Source organism: Esox lucius, chromosome 1, assembly GCF_011004845.1.
Source record: "Esox lucius isolate fEsoLuc1 chromosome 1, fEsoLuc1.pri, whole genome shotgun sequence".
In the NCBI taxonomy this organism is placed as follows: domain Eukaryota; kingdom Metazoa; phylum Chordata; class Actinopteri; order Esociformes; family Esocidae; genus Esox; species Esox lucius.
Window position 1 is genome coordinate 7,446,012 of NC_047569.1, and position 17,889 is coordinate 7,463,900.

Sequence of the window (17,889 nt, forward strand, 5' to 3'; positions counted from 1 at the left end):
TATTTCGTGAAGCTTTTCCCATAGGGGCTTTGCTCCTATTGGTTTAGGGCAAAGCAAACAAGTCCAAAATGTACTCCCTGCCGGTCACTAACCAAAGAGACAAGTGCCCAACAAGACGGATCAGGCCCGGAACGCCATCCGCGCCACAGACCCGCTTCCATTCCACTCACCCACCAGCACAAACGTTGGAGTACTGACAAACAGACCCAAACAAATGCACACACGTCACCAACCCACCTGGTACCTCCTCAATGAGTAAAAACTGAATCAGAGCGTCTGGGCCAGCCCAAAAACATGGCGAGACCTGAACCCGGCACCCAGGCATACGCTCAATCCCACGGAATGCGAGCGTACGACCACAAAGCCAGATGCACCGTTCCAACTGCTCAACGGACAGCACTCACACCCCAGCCTCAGCCACACTGAGTACCCGCAGCCATGTCACGCAAATAAAAACAGACAAAAGGGGACGGCGTCCCCCAAGACGCAGCAGCACAGATGTCTTCTACCCGCATGCCCCGGGAAAAGAGGGTCCAAGGCCGCCACCCCATACGTGGAGTGCACCCCGAACCCTCTAGGCGTAGGAGCGCCACGTAAAACATAAGCCAGATCAATCGCCTCACACAACCAGTGAGACAGACACTGTATCGACAACGGCTGGCCCACCTTGGGGACCCCGTGACACACCTTGGGGCCCTTGTGACACCCAAATCCCACTGCGGCAGCATCCACCGAGGGACCTGGCCACAAAACATTTCACCAAGAGATGGCTAAAGACAGACACCCCACTAAACCCTTCATGACACGCATACGCCAGGGGACCTCTGCTTATCAAACAGGCGTTGCAGAAACGACAGGACATGCCTACGTCACAACAAAGGGGGTTAACCCCCGCGTCCTCGCACCTGCGTGCAAAGTGCCTCCACCGGCCAGCATAGCTAGCCGACGTGGAAGCCGCCCTCGCACCCTGAATGGTCGCGAAGACGTCCTCGGTCAGTCCCCACTGCAGCAACCTGGCCCAGGCAGGCCGTTCGCCTGCGTCAACGCCCCATGGCGGTAAGGGATCGGCCACGGCGTTCCCACCACCATCTGAGCCACCTCCGCAAACCACAGGGCACCCAGGCGAAAAAGAGCCGATCACAATGATCGACATCCCCTCTGTCCGCACCCGAGACATGACAAAAATAATGCACTGGAGGGGGGAAAAGTGTACAGCATCACTCTCGGCCACGGCTGGTGCAGCAGCACGCACCTGATCGTGTCCAACTCCGGCCAGTTGATGTGGTCTCTGATGGAGACCACACTGGGACCCGGACCGACACTCTGCCCATGGAAACCCCATGCAGGATATTGCGCAGGTACCTCCAATACTCGATGTCCGGAGGGATCATGACCCACCACCGCCGATGCCGCACAGGATCCAACCGGAGACATGCGAACCAGCCTTGCAGGCTCCTCATACGCAACAGCCTCCTCATCCGCAACAGCCCCAATGGAACCACCGCGTGGCCCGGTTACATCAAGCTCAGTAGCAACATGACCGACACTGTACGCAATGGCCGGATGTGGTCCAGGGCTGGCAGAGTCGCCACTCTCTGCGCATTGGAAATGCGCGCCCTCATAGACACTGTGGATAACTGGAGCCCCAGGAACACCACCAGCTGACTGGGCTGAGGAGAGCTCTTTTTCCAGTTCACAGCGAAACCCAAGCGAGTGAAATGAGTCACCAACATGAACGTATGAAACCAAGCCTGCTTTGCCGAGTGCGCCAACAACAAAAGGTCGTCCAGGTAGACCAGAACCCTGACCCCCTGACACTTCAGCGGTCCCAACGCCGCCTCCACACACTTCGTGAAAGTGCGGGGGCCAGCGCGTGACCAAACAACCTGAAATGCAAAAGGCAGGAACTTCCTGTGGCGAGGCAGAACCGGGACCTGGAAGTAAGCGTCCTTCAGATTGATGCTGACGCAATGTCCCCGGGGTGCATGCACTCCAAGAGACTTTTCGTCGTGAGCATGCGAAATGGCCACTTTGACACGTATTTGTTCAAATCAAGCAGGTCCAGAATAGGCCTCATTCCCCCCATCTTCTTGGGCACCAGGAAGTAAGGGGAACACTGCCTCCTTTTCCAGAAGGCATGCAATCTCCACCTGAGGGGCAGCGAGCTTCACTGGGGACATCATCACCGTTTCCACGATCCCCGAGAACGGAAGGGGCGGACAGTGAAACTACAACGCGTAACCCTTTTTGTCCAACCAGTCCGGCAGTGTGCATAGATGACGCCATTCTGATGGGGCCAACCCAAAAAGGAGAGGAAGACGCACCTGTGCCGAACAGTCCATCTCTCTATGGATTACGGTCGTAACCATGGAAATAGAGGCTCCAGCCAGATTGTGTGGACGAATACATTGGACCTTACACCCCCATTGAACAAGAGGGAACCCCCCCTCGCCAAACGGGACCCTGCCCAGGCTCTCACACACACTGCTCGAGATGGCAACAACATGAGGAGGAACCACGGACTCATGGAGTCAGAGACGTCCGCCCCCAGTCAGAGACTGAGGGGTAGGTAGAATGCTCACCAAATCTATCCGGGCATGCAACAGTCTGTAATGGAGGCTCACTCACTGATTAATAAGGTGCAAACACAGCTTTCCCCACCAAACGCACACAGAGTGGGGAAGTGTCCAAGGGACGCTTGCCACAAAAAGTAAGGTACGACACTTCTTGAATGGAGGGACCTTCCTGTTCCCTTCTTTCTGTTGGCGGGCAGGGGGAGGAGACGGCCTCGGGTGGTGCCTTCACGGACAGTAGGGCCAGGTGCCTGTCACTCTACGTGCTCAAACCCAGGATCAAGGAAGTAGCTAGGGTGCCCTCCAGAGGCGGAATGCCCATGCTCAGCGCCTCCAGTCTCCCCTTCACCGTAGTGAAAGCCAAGTGGGACTTGACTATGCCCCGGGTCATGAAGGGGGCCTCGCAAGCCTTTTCTGCGTACTTACGCAGAGAAACGACCTCCGGCAGTCAAAAAGATCGCCCCCCTCTTCCGGCATTGGCACTGGCATCGGAATGCGCAGGTGCCCAGCGGCAGCGGAGATGGCAGCGCAGAAATCCTCCTTCACCGCCAGGGGGTCGACACTCCTGTCCTTTTTCCCCTTCATTTTTCCCACAGTGGATTTTTAGATCCCATTCAAACAAGGTCTGTCTTTTGCCAAGGATTACACTACCTCACCGTTTTGATAACTGAGTAAATATACAGTGTATACAAAAGTCTACACACCCCTGTTATAATGATAGGTTTTTCTGATGTAAAAGAAAAGAGACAAAATCATGTCAGAACTTTTTCCACTTTTAATGTGACCTATAATGTGAACAATTCAATTGAAAAATTCATGTTAAATTCAAATTCATGTTAAATAAAAGTAATTACACACCTGCCATCATTTAAAGTGACTGTGATTAATCACAAATAAAGTTCAGCTGTTCTAGTAAGATTTTCCTGACATTTTCTTAGTTGCATCTTGTAGCAAAATCCAGGTTCCGCAGAGAGCTTCCAAAGCATCAGAGGGATCTCATTGTTGAAAGATATCAGTCAGGAGGGTACAAAATAATTGGTTCACAGTGAAAGGAACACAGTGAAGACAGTCATCATCAAGTGGAGAAAATATGGCACAGAGACATTACCAAGAACTGGACGTCCCTCCAAAATTAATGAAAAGACGAGAAGAAAACTGGTCAGGGAGGCTTCCAATAGGCCTACAGCAACATTAAAGGAACTGCAGGAATTTCTGGCAAGTACTGGCTGTGTGCTACATGTGACAACAATCTCCTGTATTCTTCATATGAATGGGCTATAGGGTAGGGTGGCAAGATGGAATACTTTTCTTACAAAGAAAAACATCCAAGCCCGGCTGAAGTTTGCAAAAACAAACATCGAGTCTCCTAAAAGCAAGTGGGAAAATGTGTTATGGTCTGATGAAACCAAGGTTGAACTTGTGGGCCATAATTCCAAAAGGTATGTTTGGCGCAAAAACAACACTGCACATCACCCAAAGAACACCATACCCACAGGGAAGCATGGTGGTGGCAGCATGAGGCTTTGTGGCTGTTTTTCTTCAGCTGGAACCTGGGCCTTATTCAGGGTGGAGGGAATTATGAACAGTTCCAAATACCAGGCAATTTGGGCACAAAACCTTGGCATCCATTAGAAAGCTGAAGATGAAGAGGAAGTTCAACTTTCAGCACGACAACAACCCAAAGCATACACCCAAATCCACAAAAGCATGGCTTCACCAGAAGACGATTAACGTTTTGGAATGGCCCAGCCAGAGCCCAGACCTGAATCCAATTGAACATCTGTGGGGTGATCTGAAGAGGACTGTGCACAAGAGATGTCCACGCAATCTGACAGATTTGGAGCACTTTTGCGAAGAAGAGTGGGAAAATATTGCCACGTCAAGATGTGCTGTGCTAATAGACCCCTACCCAAAAAGACTGAGTGCTGTAATAAAATCAAAAAGTGCTTCAACAAAGTATTAGTTTAAAAGTGTGCACACTTATGAAACTAGGTTATTGAGTTTATTTTTATTTTTATTTTTTTCTCAGAAGTTTCAGTTTGTTTTTCAATTGAATTGTTCATGTTATAGGTCACATTTAAGGTGGAAACAGTTCTGACATTATTTATCTTTGTCTCATTCTTTAACATCACAAGAACCTGGCATTTTAACAGGGGTGTGTAGACTTTTTATATCCACTGTATATTAGACAAAGAGACATACCAATATATTTGTCTAAATTTAGCCAAAAACATTGGCAAGCTAATTATCTCAATGAACTACACTTACGTTCAACATCATCACCAAGTACAGGCTGTTGTAGCTGGAAAATGTCCACGTTTCCCACAGAGGAGAATCTAAACAGCAAGAATATAGTTTGATTGTTGATCTTTTTTCTCCAAGCCTTTGTAGTTTCTCATTTTAATAATTGTTTGGCTGAACACAAGTTTATCTTTTATTGTTTTTTTACCTCAGCGAGGGAGAGGCATCGCTGGAGCCATGTGTTAAGGTACAGTGCTATAAAATGTGTTAGCTGGAAAGAGCATTTTGTATCAATTATTTCCACCAGGCCATGTACATATATATGAACATGCTACCTAGCGTGCTCTCATGTTTCAAGTTTTAGAAAACTTGGTTATGTACACTAACTTATGCAAACGTTAGCTATGCTTGTATGCATAATTTCCCTTGTGTGCCAGTTAACTTACAGCATTGAGAAGTCGGATTACAACCAGAAAGATGACTAGCACACTGATGAAATGATGCATACCACTACAGCTGGCACTAGACGTTACAGGGAAGTTATTTTAGTCAAATACTACTTGCAAAACGGATTATTATTTTGTTGATGTATTTTACCAGGTTATTATTACAATTTTAATTTGTTAGAAGTAATGATAAACTTTTTTTCTTTCAGCACTAACTGCATATATCCTTTCCAGTAGCCATTTGTCTGTTCCCCAATTCAGAGGATTACACCCCATCTAGCGCTTGTGAACCAAGGACCCTTTTTAGCAGTGAAGTGATGTATTTGCCCTAACACAAATTCTAAATTGCTGGCCCTCAACCTCCCACTCCGCATAATGTTCAATAAGGGGTTGGTGCGCTGTCCCACGGTTGTTAGCCATAGCCTCCTGCTGCTCTAAAGACATCACCATACCAGGCAGGGTGCCTGCAGGTCCCAGGTTCCCTTGGTTTTCAACAATGCCCAGTCCAGACAGGGAGTTGTTCTGGCTCTGGTTCAAGGAATCCTGCCGATGCCTGTAAACCTGCCACAGAGACAGTTCATCAACCATTGAAGATCCTACTCAGTGGGTTCACAAGACAGAGAGTTATAGTCATCAGCCATGTACAACTCCACAGATTGCACATTGTTAGAAGTTGATGGCTTTTCCGTTCACAGTCCATGTCTGTTTGTTTCCTTCCTGTGTTATCCCAACAACTAAACAGTGACTCTTTCGAAGCGTTGGCAGGATAGAGTAAAGGTCGGGACCCCATACTGTTTTTTTTTGATTTTGTGGTGTTTCTCATTTGAGAGTTTGTAGTGTTTCCCCTTTATGCTTGGTTGTAGTTTAGACCATACAATATTGAGTGTAGAGTGCATATTTAGTCATTTGCATGCCTTATTAGCACACAGTAGCCACATTTGGAAATCTCTGTTGTGCCCACATTGACTGGGGAATATAAAGGTATGGCAGTTGTGGAAGATGGAACATGGGCCTTATGAACTGTTGCACTGTTCTAGTCTAGGACCCTTTGGTATTACAATGTATTTTTCTACCACGTGTCATGGTATTGGAGTTCTATGGCTGCAATAAAGTAATTTGTGTGGTGAAGTCAATGTTCATCTAAAGGAGTTCTTTTGACACATGTACATCTGATGTTGTGTGGTGAGGTCAAGGATCATCTAAGGGAGTTCTTTTGACACATGTACATCTGATGTTGTGTGGTGAAGTCAAGGATCATCTAAGGGAGTTCTTTTGACACATGTACATCTGATGTTGTGTGGTGAGGTCAAGGATCATCTAAGGGAGTTCTTTTGATAAATGTACATCTGATGTTATGCACCTCAGAAATAGCCAGTGCAGCTGCATGGCCAGATTTATGAGCTTGGCAATTCAACACAATATCCCAAACCTCTTATATGGTCATACAATACAAGCTAGATGTGTAAACAGAAAATTATATTCAGAATATAAATAATGACAGCATTAGAAATGATAATGGTGTCCAAGGAAGTATCCTGGATAATGTGTTCATTAATAATATATGAATTCTTGTATCTCGCTAATGGCAATGACTAATATAGAAAGAGGACGGAAGATATGTAATACTTCATTTCAGCATAACAGCACAAGGATTTCGGAATGATCATTCTGGTCAACGTTAGCTAAGGCTAGAAATGACGTAGAGAAGTTTACTTCAGGGAATTGTAGTCTTACATTAGGTATGCTAGGTTGCTAATTAGCATGCACACGTTTGTAGGGGTAATTTTAGCAAATATGTTGACAATTGTCACCTTGTTCTGACGAGATTTAAACGGTTATTAAAACGGCCAGGTGGTGTAAGTCTACACGAAACACAGACCTTATTTGAAGCCATTCTAAAATCCCTTATGGGAAAAATGAAACTAGCCAGTATAGCTATATGCTGCTAGGTTTTATGGGGATTATGATGCGTCAACTATTTCGGTCTGTTAAGCTCTAGTCTACATTACCTTCCGGTAGGGAACCAGGGGGAACATTCCCTCGCTGTCTTTTAAAGGGATAGTTTGTCCAAAATGCATATGTTTCTCAAAGTCCACTTACCAAACAATATTCCTAATGACACATAGAATCATCTTTTTTTTTAAATGATTGGTAGTATTCACTAGCAAAAAAGCAAGTTATCTATTTTGTCTTTGATATTCACCTCGGACAGTCAAACTTTATTTCCTTGAGAGAGAAAGGAAAATAAATTTTTCTCTTAAATTATATTATACATATATACATTTTTTTGGGGGGATTATATAAACTGTACACTGACGAAACAGCTGGTGGAATTGGCACTAATTCAAAATGGCACTAGCGAACTATTTCCTATAGCCACCATACACAGCTTCAGTTCTTTGCTACTGATGTCATCGAGGAGTGTGAACTTTAACCTCAACAAGCTATGGGAAGATTGCTTCGCCTAGCTGGCCCATTTTCATCGGTGGGCATCAGAATAATATTTGTAATTGTGGAAAATGCCATAGTCATAAGAAAGATACAAGGGACGTGGGAGAGGAGACTGGAGGTTTCACTCATTGCCATATCTCTAAGGTCTGTTCACAGTCCCATCTCTCAACCACATCACCAAAATTCCATATAACCTCCAGGTCCCAAGATCCCTATCACAACAAATGCATCACCCAGCCCCAAATCACTGAAATACTAAGCCTATTCAAGAGTTTGTGACAGCTTTCTAACATTCTTTGATCCTAGCATGCCTTGAGTGTTTACGATTTAGCTTATCCTAGTCTGTACCTTCGCCTGAGCCTTTTTGACATACACACATGTATTTTGAATTTTACCTGATAGTTTATATACCACTGAACCTTTTTCTTTACTTTCCAAACCAGAAAAGAAACCAGGCAAGTCTAGTTCAGCCGGCCCACCATTAAAATGAATAAACTTTGTTGCCCTCACTGGATTTGAAATGTGGTTTCCCACATGAGAGGCTCTGTCTTTAACCACCATGCCACAGCACTGCTTGTTAAGGCTGTTCCTAGACACCTTTAAGCACTGTGTTAAACTGACTAACATTTCTTATTAAGTTTACCTCCACCACAAATAGCGTCTATGAACTGTGTGGCTTTTGCCACTGGCCGTTGTAAAAGCTTATTAGCCAGTAATAGGCTTACTAGTATAAACAAACTTATTAAGAATAGTCATAAGAATTGAGCAATTTCTAGCGAGACTGAAGATGAACTTTTCCCTGCCAAAGCTATTTCATTTCATGGCACAAAAACATTCATTCATGAATTACATTGATACAATAATTATAGGTGATGACAACTGACTTTCTTGTCAAGTGAAAAGTCAAGAGAATCGTGGAAACCCCAACTCTTTTACTGCCCAAGGGGTTTTGATAAAGCCTATATTTTTACCCCCAAAAGCATGCACAGATGTCTACCTTTGAAAATCCACCAGAAACAGTCGCAATATAACCATAAACAGTTTTAGTTTAGGCTTACTATAACGTAGCTACTGAGTGTTATATGTAGCCAGCAACATTTTTGTCCATCCTGACCCAAAAAACATGCACGGATGCGTACCTCGAAAATCTACCAGAAATAGTTGCAATACTGTATAACCGTAAACAGTTTTTATTTAGGCTTACATTCAGTAGCTACTGAATGTTGTAGCGAGCTAAGTTTTTGTGTAGCCTGATCCAAAAAGCACGCACGGATGCATACTTCAAAAATCTACCAGAAACAGTTGCAATATAACCATAAAGTTTTATTTTAGGCTTACTATAATGTAGGTACTAAATGTGTACTTTGTTTTGACTGTGGAGATTTGATCACGGGACCTATAGCTTGCAGATCTGCTTCTCTAACCACTATGCTATTTAACAAGGTCTGTCACTCATTCACTCACTAAGAGACATTTGCTCTTCTTGGCCAGCTCCACTTACGCAGTCCAGCAAAAAGTTGAAAAGGAAAGTTTTGAGTGAGGAACAGAAGCGTTCAATTTGCAATGGTCTCTTAATTTTAACCCTTCTGTTCCTCACTCAAAACCTTCCTTTTCCAAATTTTTGGAAAGGAAAGAAAAAGGTGCAGGGGTCTCTTAATTGTTTCCGGAGCTGTAGTTGCTATACTTGCATTATCAATAATATTCAGTACTTCTACCCATATTGTTCATATTCCCCATCCTACTCTTTTTATTGGAAAGAAAAGGGTGCAGTGGTCTCTTCATTTTTATGTTATTGCTATACTTTGTTTATACTCTGTTTATTATGATTAGAACAAGTGAGGCTCTATCCCCTGAACATTTTTATTCCTGCTCGTAGTCAGAGTCAGACATTAAATATATATATACCAATCAACCTTAACATCATGACCACCTGCCCAATATTGTGTAGGTCCCCCTTTTGCCACCAAAACTGCCCTGACCTGTTGAGGCATGGACTCCACTAGACCTCTGAAGGTGTGCTATGGTATCTGGCCCCAAGACGTTAGTAGCAGATCCTTTAAGTCCTGTAAGTTGCGAGGTGGAGCCTCCATGTATCGGACTTGTTTGTCCAGCACATCCCACAGATGCTCAATTGGATTGAGATCTGGGGAATTTGGAGGCCAAGTCAACATCTTGAACTCGTTGTTGTGCTACTCAAACCATCCCTGAACAATTTTTACTTTGTGTCAGGGCACATTATCCTGTTAAAAGAGGCCAATGTCATCAGGGAATACCATTGCCATGAAAGGGTGCATATGGTCTGCAACAATGCTTAGGTAGGTGGTACGTGTCAAAGTAACATCCACATGAATAGCAGCAGCCAAGGTTTCCCAGCAGAACATTGCCAAAAGCATCACCCTGCCTCCGCTGGCTTGCCTCCTTCCCATAGTGCATCCTGGTGTCCAGGTAAGCGACGCACATGCACCCGGCCATCCACGTGATGTAAAAGGAAACGTGATTCATCAGACCAGGCCACATATACATATATATATATATATATATATGTATATGTATTTTGCTTTCTTTCTCTAACAAATTAAGTTTGATTGTCCGAGGTGAATATCAATGACGAAGTAGGTAAGTTGCTTTCTAGCTTGCGAATACTAACTTTCATTTACTGTGATGTATACACTTACTCTTCCCGGAGTGTCTTCAGGAATATAATTTGGTAAAATATGAATTTTGGATGAAGTATCTCTTTAAATGTATGAATTTGCTCAATTATTCCATAAACTGCCAGCAGGTGGGGCCCTTGTTTAATTTTTTTTGTGGGTATTTGAAAACGCAAGGTCATGGTGGACACTTGTTATTAATACAATTCTGCATGTTTGACCGTTAACTATTAATTAAACTGTTTCACTTTCTATTCTGTAATCACTTCAGATAAGTAAAAGTTGACGTGCTGTCTATGACCTCAGGTGCAGTATGCTTAAGAAACCGACATTACAGCAGCTAATTTTTCTTCTTTAGAGGCACTGCTCTAAAAGCAAAACATAGAGTATTTGTAAGCATTCACTACTCAACACAGTATTGGTCTGATATTACGTAACTGCTGAAATACTCTTACAAGCACAGACAGATACCACTCGTAAATTGGTGGTTGGTGGGTGCACGTGAGCGTGCGAGCGAATGGTCCATTGGGAATAAAGCGCTCCTTTTCCCACCAGTCATCCTGTTTTTCCTTCTTCTACTCGTCACTAGGGGAGCTTGTTTTCCACTAAGGAAACAGGAGAAGTATTGTCATTCTTTTTTTTAGCCCTCCCAACCTCCCTCAACCTTTCCTTCACTCTCCTGTCTGACTCAGCCTGTTATCTATGAATCCATCTGCGCTGTTTCCCCCCTCTCCCCCTCCTTTCCTTTAGAAAAGGTCCTTGTAAACCTGAAAGACCTTGCCTCTCTTTTGTGTCTCTGTCCTTTGAGATTGACAGGGCAAGAAAAAAGAACACACGGAAAGAAACAAAGGAATTCAACTGGAGAAAATAGTCTTACAGGTTGTAAGAGACAGCGATAAAGAGTGGATGAGTGAGAGAGAGAAAGAGAGAGGACAGACAGGTTTGTTTGATGCCTGCGCCACTCAGACCGTTTCCTGGGCCTGCAAAAAGTAAGGCGACTTGTATTTGCTTCTAACAGAGAGATCCATGCGAATCTCAATTTCCGGCTCACTAAAGCTTCTAAAACAAGGGTGCTGTCTGTCTCCATAGTGATGAGGTGGCCCCCCATCCCTTACCTCTGGTCCTGGTTACTAACTCAACAGGAAACAGATATGGTGTCTGTGGGTAACACGGAAACTTGGCTTCTGTAATTAAACCCACAAAGCGGTGGCATTCGCGGAGCAGCAGCAGCGCTTGGGCCCATGTTGGAATAAAGTAACAGATTGGGCGTTGACACTGTAATGACCATCTGCTGATAACTGTAGACCTCCGGCTGCTTCTGGCAACATCTCCAGGACGGGTCAGATGAAACCAGAGGACGGCATATAGGGTTTTCACCTGATCAGCTGAGTGACTTGAGAGAGAGAGGCGTTCTACCATGGTTGCATCACAGGGCCGGGGGGACAGAAAGGAAAGCTCCTCTTCTCTGAGCATAGGGCAGAAAGGAAAGCTGTCTACAGAGGACATGCTGTAAGGGAAGCTGTGAAACGCAAAGCCCCTGGAGAACCACATGCTAACAAGTGGAGAGTTAAGAGAAAGGTCACAAACTCTAGAAGAGATGGGGACACTGTGGAGAACTGAAAGTGAAGGGTTTCCAGTCTACTGCGTGCACTGAACGTATCTGCCAGTAAACACACACCTGCTCGGACATAAAATGAAAGCGTAAGGTTGTCCATGAACAGACAGTGAAAGTGCAGTCCCCCAGCTGCCCCTGTGGTGAAGTATGATGGGTACACAGGTAGTGAAAAACCAGATGGAGGAAATTAGGAGCCTCGTTCCAATACATTTACTTTCTCAATGGCAAGCCAGCGTCCTCTCCACAGCAAATCACGTCAACGGAAATTCATGTTGACATTTTTATCTTGAAATAAAATATCTATCGGGGTTTAGTTGCGGTCAGTTTGCTTTAATCTAGTTCATGTGTGCCCCCTTTCCCCATTTTTATTAAGTGAACACATGAGAATTTAGGAATTTGTTTCCTTTTTCCCTTGGGGGCATTTGTGCGAAACATATTCACCTTTTACCCCCCCCGCAAGCATTTCACCACGTCCCACTTGGAGCGCATGCTGTTACTTGGGCTGTGGAAGGCGTGTCTGGCACAGCCGGGGCACATGGTCTCTTGTCAGGCACAGGGGAGGAGAGGGAGAAATCAAAAGACAACCTGCTCTCCTTGCGTGCCTACGTTGTCTCCTGGGCGGACCTATGGTGGAAGTTTAGGAGGAATGGTGGAGGTAGAAAACCTGGAAGGCCTCTGCCCCCGTCTCCTTGCCGGCATGTCCCTTGTTGCTTCTGCATCTTATTTATCTCTATCGGATCAGAGCTGCCTTAATGTACCCACACTGACGAGGTACTGGGCAGGGTAGGGGCTGGACCTGCTGGCTGTGTCCGGAATGTTCCAAAACCTGTCAGCTTTTTCCCTTGGGGCCGTTGGTGTGCTGCTGATTCAGGAGTGGGCACATTGCCATGATAAAGGTTCAACCATTTGAGCACAAACGTGAAAATAATGAATCTCTTTATTTAATCCCATTTGTTGTTCATGCATTAACTATTAGCATATTTTTACAACTATGTACATAGCTAATAATATAACATTTTATCCTTTTTAGTTTTAGTTTTTTTTTTTTGGTTATGTAATTATCTTTCTTATTTTCCACTGTTTTCGACTACTCTTAAAATAAAAATTACAAAAATAAAGATAGAGGGCAGACATTGACCAAAGATAAATACAGAGATGTTGAAGAAAGAGAAAGACATTGAGACAGTGAAAAAAGAGAGACACAAAAGGACATTGAAGAAAAAGAGAGAAAGACAGGCATTGAAGAGAGACACAGGAGAGGCAGAAAGAGACAGAGTGAATCAGTTCCCTGGGCCCAGCAGAGCAGAGAGGAGGTATCTGTGGCTTTGTGCTGTTCTCAGAGACCTGCTGGGCCGGTTTCTGTGGGGTCATTAAAATTCCAGCACTCTCTAGCACCTTCGCCGTCACTCTGGCTCACAGCTACGTGCTGGCTCTTGTCCACTCTACTGCCGTCTGTCTCCCTCTCTCAAAGCCTAGCTCACTTTCTCCCGGCCCCCATTGTTCCCTCTTTCAACCTCGTTCAACTAAATTTCAAACAGACGTTATTGTTATGACACACACATGTACTCCACACACATCGACAAATGGCGTAGGTCAGCCTCCCTCTCTCTCAGGCTTCAGCCTTTTTTGTCTCTCCTATTTCTTTGAGTCTCACTCCTTCCCTCCTCTTTCCCTCTGCCTCTCTGTGTTCCTCTCTCCCTCCCCCAACCTTCTGTCTCTCTTTTCTTCTTCTCCACTGAGGCATGTGCTGCCAGAGTGTCACCTTCATTCAAATCTCTGAGGTAGAAACAAACAAATAAAAAGTCAAACGTGCCTGAGCTCCTCACGGCAGCGTTTTACTAAACAACAGTGGCAACAACAACACCTCACCAGGGCTCTGTCAGCTACCTGAACCCACGCACTCGAAATTCCCTGCAACCAGTTGAGTGGAGAGGAATAGTTTGGCTTTGAAGAGGTCCTGAATGACCCTTGACACACATTCAAACACGCACACACACTCACATGCACGCTTAATGTTGTCTCCCCCTCGGTGGAACCTGTTGTCGATGAGCACATTCATCCAGCGTGTGTGTGCAAGTGTGAGTCGGTCTGTGTGTCCCTGTCAGTGGGTTCTAGCTCAAGTGCAAGACATTGTTCCTTGCTTCCTGCCCTCCTGAGCCTTGGCCTTTTGTTTCGGTGACCCTCATTCCCTTCACCCCCTCATGCCTTGAAGCTCCACCTCTCTTTCACCCCTTCAGCCCCAAATCCCCGTCTCCCACGACCTCTCCCCGCGGCCTAAACCCTTACCTCACTAGACAGGACACGTAAAAGCGACTCTAAATGTTTTGCTACAGCGGTGCTAAAAATAAAAAAGAAATGAACTGAATGATCTCTGCCTTGAGAGCCATGGCTGATATGTATCATACTGATACAATCACAAAAGAGTACTGTATGTACTGGCTATTAGAACTCCAGAGTAGGTCAGTGTCATCTTAAGGCGAAGCAGAGCGTGATCATGATGGCACTGGAAGCCACTAAAAGGTTTGCAACCTACAGATGGGAGAGGAAAATAACTATTCACATCCAAATGCTGTAGAGGAGTAGGACAAAAATGTGTATTGTATTTACTGTGGAAATGGTGATATGATATGGTATTGGTCTGAATCACTCCCCCCGGTGTACATGTACAGTATTAGTCTGAATCACTCCCCCCGGTGTACATGTACAGTATTGGTCTGAATCACTCCCCCCGGTGTACATGTACAGTATTGGTCTGAATCACTCCCTCCGGTGTACATGTACAGCAGGGGTGTCAAACCGGTTCCACAGAGGGCTGAGTGTCTGCAGGTTTTTGTTTTTTCCTATAAATTGGTTCCTAGTTCAGACCTACACAACCAGGTGAGGGTAGAAACTAACCAATTAGTGACCTAATTAATCAATCAAGTACAAGGTGAGAGCAAAAACCTGCAGACACTCGGCCCTCCGTGGAACCGGTTTGACACCTCTGATGTACTGAATTGGTCTTAATCACTCCCTCCAGTGTACATGTATAGTATTGGTCTGAATCACTCCCTCCAGTGTACATGTACAGTATTGGTCTGAATCACTCCCTCCAGTGTACATGTACAGTATTGGTCAGAATCCAGCCCACTGCTCTTTTACCAAATACCCTCTCCTTTCCTGACTAATAAAATGCTTATATATAAAAGTTATAACAAAGATATTACAGTCAATATCACAAATGAAAGAATGCACCTTTCCACTATATTCCCCATGACAGGTTAATTGGTCTGTGTGAACCCCGAAGTTGGTTTGGTAGAACCCTTTCAGTGATCCACACAGTCCTCCTGACAAGGAAAACAGATGGCTCAATTCAGTGCTGCCAGTGGTCAAAGGGAAAACACCAACAGTGCCTCGTTACAGGAAGTTCTCCCCTTCAGCACTTTCTGCCATTACTATCAATAACACAGTCTCTGATGTTAGCTTCTGTCCACTTTTGATCCGTGAACAGAGTCTTTAAACAAACAAGACAAGGGAGAATCTTTATTTAGCATGAGTCCAAGATGTTGATCTTCCATAGTTCTTACATGTTCTCCAATAATTATAAAGTTAACACAGTCTTTTATTCTCCAGCAAATCCCCTGTAGTATCTGGATGTCTTCCAATCACACACGTGTATTCTATATCCTAACCTTACATGGCCTGGTAGTGTCCCCTCTTAAGTTCCTGGCTCCACACGCTTATCAGGTTGTGTGGGGCCCATCAATAGTGGATACCAACTGTTTGTGATACGGTACCTCATATAGCACAAGATAACGAAGTACCACTCCTCTAACAAGAGAATAGAACTAAAATACATGTGTATCATCAGGTAAGGACAGGCTTCCTTACAATGGTATGTGCCAACCTACGGTCCATGGGTCTATTCATAGAGTCTATGACAGTCACATGGACAACTCCTATCAGGAGGTATGGACAGTGTGTGTGGGTAGGGTGTGTTGGGCTCATCAATAACAGGCCCAGCACCACATCCCATCTATTGTCCTTTGCTCAGAGTTAGTCAGCACATATGTGTTGTGTTAAGTTTCTCATGCCCATATTCTATCCCTTAAGCCCTCCCCAACCCAAACACACACCTCCCCTGGAGCCACATTAGATGCAATGAGTGAGGCATTTTCAGGGTTCAGAGGTCAAACTAACCGTCATTTTTGGTGTGTAGACAGTAATACCAGCTTTCTCAACAGTCGCCTTAACGCAAACACAGCCTGCGTGACAAAGCTCACCCTTGAGTAAGATAACGTTTCCATCTGCCGTGACTGTTACAAGTGTAAACATTGTGGACAAAAGTTGTTAATGTCACCATGCAGTGTTTTTAGTGGGATATTTAAATGAATCTCCTCTGGTCCGTGAAATGCACTGTCTGAAAGTGCATTCTTATTGTGAAAGCATTTGGAAACAAATGTCAAGAACAGTCATTTGTGTATTAGAATAATTACTTGGCCAAAACCCCCAATCAACCTAAACAGGCTGAAATTCCAGTCTTTCTACAAACAAAAAAAAACTTTTCAGAGGATTATTTTGACTTTATGGTGTAGAAATGGCTTAGACAATGTATAAAACCTAATTTCTGACTGCACTGGGCCTTTAACTACATTCTGTCTTTTCTCAGGTTGGACTAGGGCACCAACATCCATCCAACTCGTGACCCACAGACTATTGCACGCACCAGCCTTTTAAACTCACCTCAAATCAGATTATACGATTAAAATAAAAGGTAGGCTGTGCCACGGGAAAATTACAGCACATTATGACAAACAGGTTTCATCTTAATGACAGCCAGACTTCCGTGCCAATTCAAAACTCATTAACCCAATAAAAGTTTATTTTTATATTCCAGTGATCCGGGATTATTATAAACTATGCGATTAAGGGTGGCTTTCAAGCGGCCCCAAGGCTCCGCATGTTACAGAGAAATGTGGCAAGAAGCTCATCATATGGTCAAATCCCAACTTATGGGACATCTCATGATGTCTGCTGGGCGCTAGACGATTCTGCTCAAACACCTGGTATGTGAGGCGTGTAGGCCTCGGCATGGGAATCATATCTTTCTCCCGAAGCCCCGCAGAAACTTGTCAGAACCCGAACGACAGGACGTTACGCGTATTGGTTTTGATGGAATGCTGGAAATGCGCGGGCCTAGGTTTCCAGGCCTAACCAGACAATTATTTGCATGCGTCAGCCCAACGCCATTAAGGCGAGAACGATCTGTAATTTGTGTATAATGGTTCTGTTGACTGCACTGATGGCACAGTTTGGCTGGGCACTCGCTTTTACAGACTTTGCTAATTGTTACCCTGTGAACTGTAGGTCGGTGACAAACAGGGAAAAAGAGGGATAGTCAGACAGAGAGGGAGACAGACAGAGAGCATGTCTGTAGAATGCGTGTGTGGGGGGTTGAATTGTGCTGTGTGTTTGTGTCTCCCAGATTAAACAAAGATTCGTAGTCACATGATTTAGAGCAAGCATTGCCCTTTTGACCTATGTCATTTGTGTTGGGCATGTGCACTGGGGTGCAAGCAATCGCCTCCCCTGACACCCACAGCACAGTTCAGGAAGTGCAGCCAGCAATGGACAAATTAGACATCCATGTGATACAACACTGACTGTATACATAAAAGCTGTTTTGGTAAGCATTATAAGCCAGTTCCTGTAGGTTTCAAGTGGTGTCATGGGTAGTGTCCTGCAAATCTCATTATTTAGGCTACTGGAAATTGTGTTTGAATATGCAAACCAGAAACCGTCCCATTCAGCCAGCAGCTTATCACAAAAACCTCCCTTCCGGGAAAGGAAGACCAGCAGAGTGACTCAACCCATCTAAAATTGAACGCATTTACAGTTGGCCTACAACTGGCCAACTGACAGCATTACTTCCT